We start from the raw sequence: 9,694 nt of genomic DNA, 5'->3' as shown, positions 1-9,694 counted from the left end.
TCGAGTTTTGGGTTAAAAGTAATCGCTTTTATTTCCGCTAATGGTTCATCCGGTAATAATTTTAAAATCCAGGAAAGAAGAAGCGCCGAGAGGGTCCGTTCTTCAAGTTGTGAAAGAAAAAGAACAAACCAACTTACTTTTCTGTAAGACAAAGAAGGGCTGCATTTAGGTACGTAATAATTTTGAACAGAGCATGCTGTGTATGGTTCAAGAATGTTTTTGCGAGTGGTTTGTTTGTTTGTATGTGTTTGTTGGGGGGTGGTTTGGTAAAGTTAACATCCTTTACTTTTTAAACGTGGTTAAAACGTATTCATCTTATGTTTTTAATGTAAGGCATTTCATGTTGCTTGGAATGTAGACCGATATAAACTACTTTTGCTAGTAGTTGGAATGAGCGTGTTTTTCCGGGGTGGGGGGGTTCGCAGTGTACAAAAAAGTTACAAAACCATTCACTCCGGATGAGCTTTGGGATGATGGCATGGCAAATATGTAATTTCCCTTTTTTACCCATAGATTTGTGACTCCAGATTTAGCTCAAGGAGTGGCACGTGAAAAAGTAGGTGTTTATCTTCTGATGTCATTAAAATGTGCACCTAACTTTGTTTTGCGCTCAACAGGCCTTGGAACTCTAAGGTAAATCACTTCAAAAGTTAAAATTGTGTTGTGTCATGTTATTAACAGCGGTTAATGGGTAAATTGTCAAATCAAACCTCTTTTTCCCTTTCCCCTTTTCATACTCCAAGCCTGGAGATAAGAGGAGCATCTGTATTAAAATCTGACGGGACTCCACAAGGTACTGATAGATTTTTTTAAATTTATTCTTTATTGTAGAGGTAATCACAACTGCCTTGCGTTATCTTTGGAAATTGATCTGTTATTGGTGGTTTGAATATACCTATGTATGCTTAGCTACTGTCGCGCATATGCAAAAAGTGTATGTTGTAATTGCAGTCTTCAAATGGAACTTGCATTTATAACATGTCATTCATTGCCTTGACTTTCACACTCCGGAAACCATGGCGGATGTCAAAGTGCAAAATAAAACCCAGGTTTACCCTGTACATTTTCATCATTTGGATAACAACTTGTAGAGAAAGCAATTTTATCAGTACTATTTTAAAATAACGTGATTGGATATGTACAACAGCCAAATTAATTTGTACCACACTCAAAGGCACAGACAGAATGCCACCATTTTTTTTTCCCAAACAGAGCAAAGTTTATCATTGGAGAATGGTTCATTTGAATCTTGCAGCTAACATTTGCTTCATTCTTCTAAAGCTACAAAGTGAGTGTGAAACGCCCATGACAGGGAAACGTAAGATGTTTTTTTTTGTAGGCATTAGTCATTTAAAAAGAGGTAATAGCTGCGGTACTTTAAGTGAGTATTTTATTTCTATTTCTCTTTATTCTCAGAGCTTCTGAAGGTCATTGTGGAGCCCCCTCTGGCAATCCCTGGGCTGAGGAGCCTCAACTCTCATTCAGAATGTGACGCGGAGTGGACGGTGCCCATGACTTATCTAGAGACCTTTGACATGATGTCCAAGGAAATAAATGACAAACAGGATGCAAGACTGAATGACAGAATGATTAAGCTTAGAATTGGTTAGTCAAAATGTTGGATTTTCCCACACACACTCTTGATAGCTTACAAATGGAACCTGAAGGGTTTTGTTTGGTTTAATTGCTGTACTGTCAAAGTTACTGACTGTAACTATTGGTCTGTGTGTGCGTGCGTGCGGATGCGTGTGTGTGTGTACGTGCGGTTGTGTGCGCGCTCGGTGTGTGCGTTTATGTGCACACCCTGTGTGGGTGCAGGCTTGTGAGGAGGAAGACAGCATGGATCAGAGAATGTTCAAGAAAGGGGGGCTAACTCGTAAATAATGAGGAGCTATTGGGAGTAACCTGTTTGTCCTTTCTTTAAGGTTAGGTTAGGTTAGCAACACGAGCGATTTCGAGGTTCGAAAGAAAGACAGTTAAAAGAAAATAACATTTTTGATTTGGACAATTGCAGGCTAACAAGAGCATGAGAAAGAAGGGTAGAGAAAGCGGTGAAAATAGACAAGGAAAAAAATGAATACAAGGGCATTTATCCATCTTTGAGCTAAAAAAGAAAATTGATTAAGCCGATGAGCAGCGTAGACAGGAAGCGCAGATGTTAAAATGGGCAACACAGAGAGAGAGAGACACGGAGAAAATATAATTTGCGGAGTGGTCAGGGACAGATGACACAGGCCGAGGTGCAGAAATATTGAATTGATGTGTCCGCTGGTGACCACATCGGGCGGTCAGCACTACGAGCCCATGGTGCTCCGTGATGTGACCACGATGATGGAAAAGATGCCCCCACTTCACAGAGGAGGCAAGGTGTGGCTAAACAAATTTTTGGCTCTGATGAGTGGGCAGAGCTGTACACTCGGTGACATGCGCCAGATGTTGGCAGGAGCATGCTCCCTAGTGCAATTGCAGGCGATTGAGGAAGCAGCAGGCACAGCGAGACTGGGGAGGGAGGTGCCCTTGCCACAAGTAGCAGCGCCCCTGTTTGAAAACATTAAATTGACTTTCCCACAACCCACCGATCTGGCCCCCACTATGTTTCCTTATGATGTGAAAATGTCACCTGCACAACATTATGTAACATGTGTGGAGAGTTGGATTGAAACCACAGGTCGCCATCCGGCTCTCACGCACGAGGCAGAGGTGCTCTTCCGAACGGCGCTGCTGGATGGACTTCCGCCAGATGTGAAGAAGCAGCTAATGTCAGATCCTGACATTCTGGTTTGTGCCGAAGAACGATTTAAACATCATCTTTTGCATCACTGCAGAATGTTCACTGAGTCACAAGCTAAAGTTGAAAACGAGACAGACGCATTATCTAAACAGTTGTTGAAATTACAGTTGGCAAAAATGCATGGTGAAGCTAAACAGTCTAAATCACAGAAAAAGGAAATGCAAATGTCACAGGCTCCTCAGGTGGTGGGGCGCGGAAGGGGCCAGTTCCGGGGCAGATACAGAGGCCGGGGAGGGAGTGCACCTGCTTACCCGGGGAGGGCAACATACAAGCCCCATTCAACAAACGCATGTTTCATCTGCGGCGAAACCGATCACTGGGCAAAAGAATGCCCACAGTATCGACCGCGCGGAGCCACCCGCCCAGCCGGAGGCCCGCCATACTAACCCGGGGCGCCGATGCAACAGGCAGGAACAGCTCCATCCGGTGGACGGCCCTGGCAACAGCCACAAACGCACGGAGGTCAGTACTACCAACATGATGATCTCTGGTGTGGACAATTTGAATAGGGCTGCCCGGGAAGCCAGGAAAGCAGTGGCCCGGCGGAGCCAATGCTTCATGTGACAGTGGAAGGAAAACCTGTGAAGAGGCTGGTGGACACGGGAGCAACTTATTCATCAATAAACACTGCCCTTCCTGTATCCTCACTCGGGACAACCACGTACTCTGCTTTTTACCAAACCACTTGAAACTGTGATCACCCGGACAGGGTGTAGACTGTGGCACAAATACATCCATTCCACAGACACTCCGATCAATTTGATGGGAAGGGACTTGCTGTCAGCCGTTCAAGCCAGAATTCTGTGTGGGCCAGAGGGAGTGATTATTTAATTTCCAGATGGCGTCAGCATCCAGTGCTCACAGCAGCTACAACAACATGGTCAGTGGCTGATGGTTCCCCTACCGGCAGAAGCAGAAACTGCAACCATCTACTGGGCCAGGCTGGAGCCAGAGACCCCTGCTGGTGGCGGTGTGTTCTCGACCTACCTACTGTGGAAGCCCTGGATCTGCTCACTGGCGCCATACCACCCACCTGTTGATCCTTTGCATTGCACTCTATATTATGACCGAAAAAGTGATGATTTGTTTGAAGAAATTGAAGGGCACATGTGGGATTTAACTTCATCATCCATTTTGATTGGTAAAGAGGGAGTCGCAGCGGCAACTGAATTGACATATGAACAAATGCAGTGGTTCAAAATGACAGAGAAAGGGGTGCCACACATTTCGCTGGCTCTTGCCCCAGGACACGAGGCCAGACAATTGGGCTCAATGGTCAAGCAGTTGTTGCAACAGACCGATTGGCGGAAAACTCACATTCCTAATTTGTACTGGTCTGAGTCTCAGAATGCATACCAAATTAAACAACCCATGGCAGACACAGGATTGCTGGAGATGATGTTGGTGTCCCGCACACACGGTAGGGAGTTAACTGATCATGAGGACGCTGAAGTAATGCTGCAAAAAAATTATAAAAAAATTGAATAATGCGTAGAGCTACAGAGAAAAGCATCATAGTCAGAGATTGAACAGATTTGGATAAAACAAATAGGCTAAAACGGTAAGAAACAAGAGCGAGATCTGATATTTTGGCTCGTCAGGCTTAAGAAGCAGAAGTCGAGTTAGATACATTTTAGAATAGGACATTTGGACTAAAGTGGATTCGGTCAAGAGGAACAGGGGCATTTTGGCATTTTAACAGGGATTGACAGCAAGGGAGATTGAGGATAGAAGATCTGGACAGCAATGATGTAAAAACTGCCCATTCTAGGGAGAGAGCTTGGCGCTCCCTGTGTGGAGCTGCAGCTTTGCAGAGGGGGGCAGACCGCGCGAGGGAATGGATGAAAGGAGTGGAAATAGGTGACGATTTAAGGAAGCAGGGAGAGGTGCTGGACGGTGTGACAGGAGGGATTTTTAGGAAGAGAAAAAGGGGGGAGTGAGACTCGCCAAGAGGGGCAATAAAGAGAAGCAGACTGAGAAACATATTTGAGCAACGTCGTTAATGGCGTTCCAAAATAGAATTGCGTTGGACAGGCTATTGACTAAGGAACATGGTGTGTGTGGAATGTTTGGTGATGCATGTTGTACTTTCATCCCAAACAACACGGCACCAGGAGGCCGACTGACCAAGGCGTTGGAAGGACTAAGGACACTGAACAAAAAGATGAAAGATCATTCAGGTGTACACACCGATATTTGGTCTGATTGGATAAAAACGTTCGGAAGCTAGAAAAGCCTCATCATGTCTGTGCTTGTTGCTGTGGCTATTTTTACTACAGTTATGATTTTATGCAGTTGTTGTTGTATTCCATGTATTAGGTCACTCACTGTCCGGTTGATCGAGAAAACCGTTGGCCCGTTGCCACCGATGGGCCAATATACCCTGGTGACTCAACATGAGCAGCAGGGGGAAGGAAGGACCGACAGCTGGAGATTGCTGGAGATGATGTTGGTGTCCCGCACACACGGTAGGGAGTTAACTGATCATGAGGACGCTGAAGTAATGCTGGCGGCCTTGCCCGACACACTGTGGTCCCAGGGTCCATTTGATGTCGGGTTTTGTCATTCGGTGGCCCCTATTGATCTCCAAATAGATGAGACGCAGCCTATCAAACGGCCTCAATATCGTTGGCCGAAAGAGGCGGACCAAGGCATGGAAGACACTCTGTGTGGCCTCTGGGACGCAGGGGTGTTGGAAGTGTCCGACGGCCAAATCGCACTCCTTGCTGTGGCGTTACCAAACTGGGTGGAGCTTGGGTCAAGGTGGACAGGAGCTTCATTGTGCACTGAGTTTGACAGAACTGAGGAGATTTGATAAAAAAATTGAATAATGCGTAGAGCTACAGAGAAAAGCATCATAGTCAGAGATTGAACAGATTTGGATAAAACAAATAGGCTAAAACGGTAAGAAACAAGAGCGAGATCTGATATTTTGGCTCGTCAGGCTTAAGAAGCAGAAGTCGAGTTAGATACATTTTAGAATAGGACATTTGGACTAAAGTGGATTCGGTCAAGAGGAACAGGGGCATTTTGGCATTTTAACAGGGATTGACAGCAAGGGAGATTGAGGATAGAAGATCTGGACAGCAATGACGTAAAAACTGCCCATTCTAGGGAGAGAGCTTGGCGCTCCCTGTGTGGAGCTGCAGCTTTGCAGAGGGGGGCAGACCGCGCGAGGGAATGGATGAAAGGAGTGGAAATAGGTGACGATTTAAGGAAGCAGGGAGAGGTGCTGGACGGTGTGACAGGAGGGATTTTTAGGAAGAGAAAAAGGGGGGAGTGAGACTCGCCAAGAGGGGCAATAAAGAGAAGCAGACTGAGAAACATATTTGAGCTAGACAACAGGAAAAAGGGGGAGAGCCAAATGATGACGTAAAAATCCAGAGGGAATAGTCGGACCCATCTTTATTGAATTTAATTAGGATAATTAATAGAGATCGAGTTTGTAGGAGCAATCTGAGGTTATGGAGGCTCCCCTGACACGCGGGTCCCACAGTCGTCCCCCCCCAGATAGACATATATGACAATTTGCGATGAATCTGATGGGCGAGTTTATGGAAAATTGAATTGGAGATTTTACAATAGGTCATGTTGACAAGTATGTCCAAATGTGAAGAGTTACTATTAGGAGTCAATGTTTGCCTGCACACTAACATACTAACTTTGCTTAGTGTGGGAGGAGAGCTGAGTGATAGAGACGGATGTGTGTGTCTGCGAGTGTGTGGATGGGTGCATGCGCATGTGATCATCTATGACTGTGTGGGCGCAGTATGATTGGCCAGAGAGGTCTGAAGTTGGAGTGATGTGTTTGCAATTGAGGATAAAATTCCTCTCACCTGAAGGGGTGGTACAGACTGGAGGGTCTGGAACTGGTAAGTGATGAGTTCTGACCGGAACCATGGCTCAATGATCAATCAGGGGCACCATCGACAACAAAACGGTGTGATGGAGAAGGCCCATTTCAGTGATATGGTCAGACAAGACAGAACTAGTATCAAACAGCAAGACTTTGGACGATTTGACGTGTGACGACTTTGAGCTCACCCGACGGGGTGACGGACTAGGTGGACAGTGACCAATTGTTTGACGCTTGAACGTGTTTGCGACAATAGCACGCTCTGCTTTGTTTTTCTGTGTGACTTGATTTTTTTTGCAGCATCAGCCACCAGCCAAGGAGCGGATTGCGCGTTGCTTGCGTAACTTGTTTTCCTTTTTGCAGGTTGTCGATTGCATTCGTGGAAAGTTTGTGTTGGATTTACAAGAATATGTTAACCCTTGCCCTTTTGGTTTATGATGAACTTGTTGATGACGTGGTTTTCAGGACATGATCCGCGGGCGCCAGGATTCATTTTATGACTGTTTTTATTTTGATACTTGATGTCTGTTTTTGTGTGTACAAATGTCCGCTGTCAGCCGGGCTATAAGCTCACTGACAGGAGTGCGATGATTTTTGTTTGTGTTGCCGAGTGTGTGTGGTGGACAGTCAAGTTTCAAGGACTTGGGGTGATGGTCCCGGGGCCCAGATGGTAACTAGAGGTTCCGTGGGCCTGTCTACAATGAGTGTGGTGATGAGAGGGGACGCTTTGCAGGTTCCTTTTGATACATAATGACACATTGGGTGAATGTGTCAAAGAGGGGGAGTGGTAAAATAGAAATGGGTGAGTAGGTTTCAATTTGTAATTGTGATATACAAAGTTTTTTTCCAAATTCACTTGCTTTCAAGCTTTAACAGGACATGCCAGAATTCACCCAGCAGTGATGGAAGGAGCAGAGGAAGACCAGTGACATCTGGTTGTGGTGTGGAGATGACAAATTATAGGATCGCTTGCCGAAGAATGCATCAGGTATCTGTGCCCTCGTGTCGTTGATAATGCCTGTGGTGGTTGTCCCCATTGAAATACAGAATCTCAATTGGAACCTGGAGTCCCCACTGGCGGGGCTCCTGAAGCAAGCAAAAGAGACGTTTTGCCCCAGTGGTTGAGCGACGACGATCCAACATATATTGACACTATAGGAGTGCCCCGGGGTGTGCCAGATAAGTATAAACTCGTTAATCAAGTGTTCTCGGGATTCGAAAGTATCTTCCTATGGATCATTCCCAATAAAAATGTAGACCGTACTAATTACTTTCATTACAATGTCCAACGACTGGGTAATTATACAGCTGAATCATTCGCCGCAGTTCATGAACAATTGGCTGCAACGTCGTTAATGGCGTTCCAAAATAGAATTGCGTTGGACAGGCTATTGACTAAGGAACATGGTGTGTGTGGAATGTTTGGTGATGCATGTTGTACTTTCATCCCAAACAACACGGCACCAGGAGGCCGACTGACCAAGGCGTTGGAAGGACTAAGGACACTGAACAAAAAGATGAAAGATCATTCAGGTGTACACACCGATATTTGGTCTGATTGGATAAAAACGTTTGGAAGCTAGAAAAGCCTCATCATGTCTGTGCTTGTTGCTGTGGCTATTTTTACTACAGTTATGATTTTATGCAGTTGTTGTTGTATTCCATGTATTAGGTCACTCACTGTCCGGTTGATCGAGAAAACCGTTGGCCCGTTGCCACCGATGGGCCAATATACCCTGGTGACTCAACATGAGCAGCAGGGGGAAGGAAGGACCGACAGCGCGCTGGTAGCTGTTTGCTAGGGTAACGGGTGATGACCTCATAAATGAGGTCATGAGAGGGAATAAAGGGAAATGTGCTTTCGGGAGTTTGCAAACATATTTTTTAAGGTTGTGTTAAACTTATAATCATATTAATATCTAGTATTGGAGTGCTCGTGTGGATTGGTGGGGGCCGAAGAATGTGCAGGCAAACTGCATGAACTTGTTTTCTTCGAAGTGTTGTGGAATAGGCCCAGATAGGGAGTACCGGAGGAGACCACCTCAAGGTCGGTGAGGAACGAGAACAACAGCACGTCTATGAGACCGGGCTTCGAGGGGAAAATCCAACCGCCTGACCTCAGCGACACCTGGACGGGGAGGAGATGGCCATCGACCAATCATCTCACAATATTTGGCATGCTTTAATATTCATATTGTGTTTCTTTAAAACTGGGCAACCCGGAAGAATGTGTCATCTTTTGGTGGTCACAAAAACGCACGAGTTTTAGTGTGAGGGACCCGGGACCCAGGCCTGTATTAGTGCGCTTTGTCAGGAATAAACAATTGGTAAATTTGGTCTGATTGATCTACTGGTCTTCTCTTTGACAGAACGAACTCGCAAAATTGTTAGGTGCGCCAGTGTGTGGATTAGGACATAGCAATTTATGTGTTAAGTGTCGCAATTTGGAGTCAGATCAATAACTAGAATCCGTAACCTAACAATTTCTTGGTGACCGCGGACGTGATGTCAAGAGAAGGGTAATTGACAACTCGTGGTCTTTAGCCAAGACACCGGACAGTGTCAGGGACACTGTCTCCCGGTCGGCGAACCGTTTGGAATAAGTGCACAACGTTGAGCTGGTACGACGTCTCCTCAACCCTGAGCTCATCACCGATAAGGTAAGCAGAATACCTGTTACTATAAGTCGAAATGCTGCAAATTGAAAGAGGAAATTTAAGAGGAGACTGTCGTTCAGATCAAATAAGGTGTGCATGAAGTTAAGATACATACGGTGAATAAGTTTGGAACTTACGTGTGCAACGTGTACGGTAAAGTCAGGGACTTACGCGTACTACGGATAGGTCAGGGACCTAGTGCTTCGTCGTACTCGCAAAATTGTTAGGTGCGCCAGTGTGTGGATTAGGACATAGCAATTTATGTGTTAAGTGTTGATCGCAATTTGGAGTCAGATCAATAACTAGAATCCGTAACCTAACACACAACCTTAAAAAATATGTTTGCAAACTCCCGAAAGCACATTTCCCTTTAGCAGGTAACATAAATAT

At 45.5% G+C, this 9,694-nt stretch overlaps 1 long non-coding RNA gene across 3 annotated transcripts; it reads left to right on the top strand.

Annotated features, from left to right (window-relative positions):
* LOC148393608 (uncharacterized) lies at nucleotides 1-8,984 on the top strand. Of its 3 annotated transcripts, none has more exons than XR_015860434.1 (5): nucleotides 1-169; nucleotides 514-633; nucleotides 744-793; nucleotides 1,282-1,318; nucleotides 1,417-8,984. It is a non-coding gene; the product is annotated as an uncharacterized LOC148393608 (long non-coding RNA). The 3 variants fall into 3 exon arrangements; XR_015860433.1 differs by lacking the exon at nucleotides 1,282-1,318 and having other exon boundaries at nucleotides 2-169; nucleotides 1,417-1,605; nucleotides 2,974-8,984; XR_015860432.1 differs by lacking the exon at nucleotides 1,282-1,318 and having other exon boundaries at nucleotides 2-169.
* Nucleotides 8,985-9,694: the final 710 nt, after the last annotated feature.

Source organism: Syngnathus floridae, chromosome 9 (genome assembly GCF_059516105.1).
Source record: "Syngnathus floridae isolate MCC-2025c chromosome 9, RoL_Sflo_1.0, whole genome shotgun sequence".
Lineage (NCBI taxonomy): Eukaryota > Metazoa > Chordata > Actinopteri > Syngnathiformes > Syngnathidae > Syngnathus > Syngnathus floridae.
Note: the sequence above shows the minus strand (reverse complement) of the source record. Positions and strands in the feature narration are given on the sequence as shown.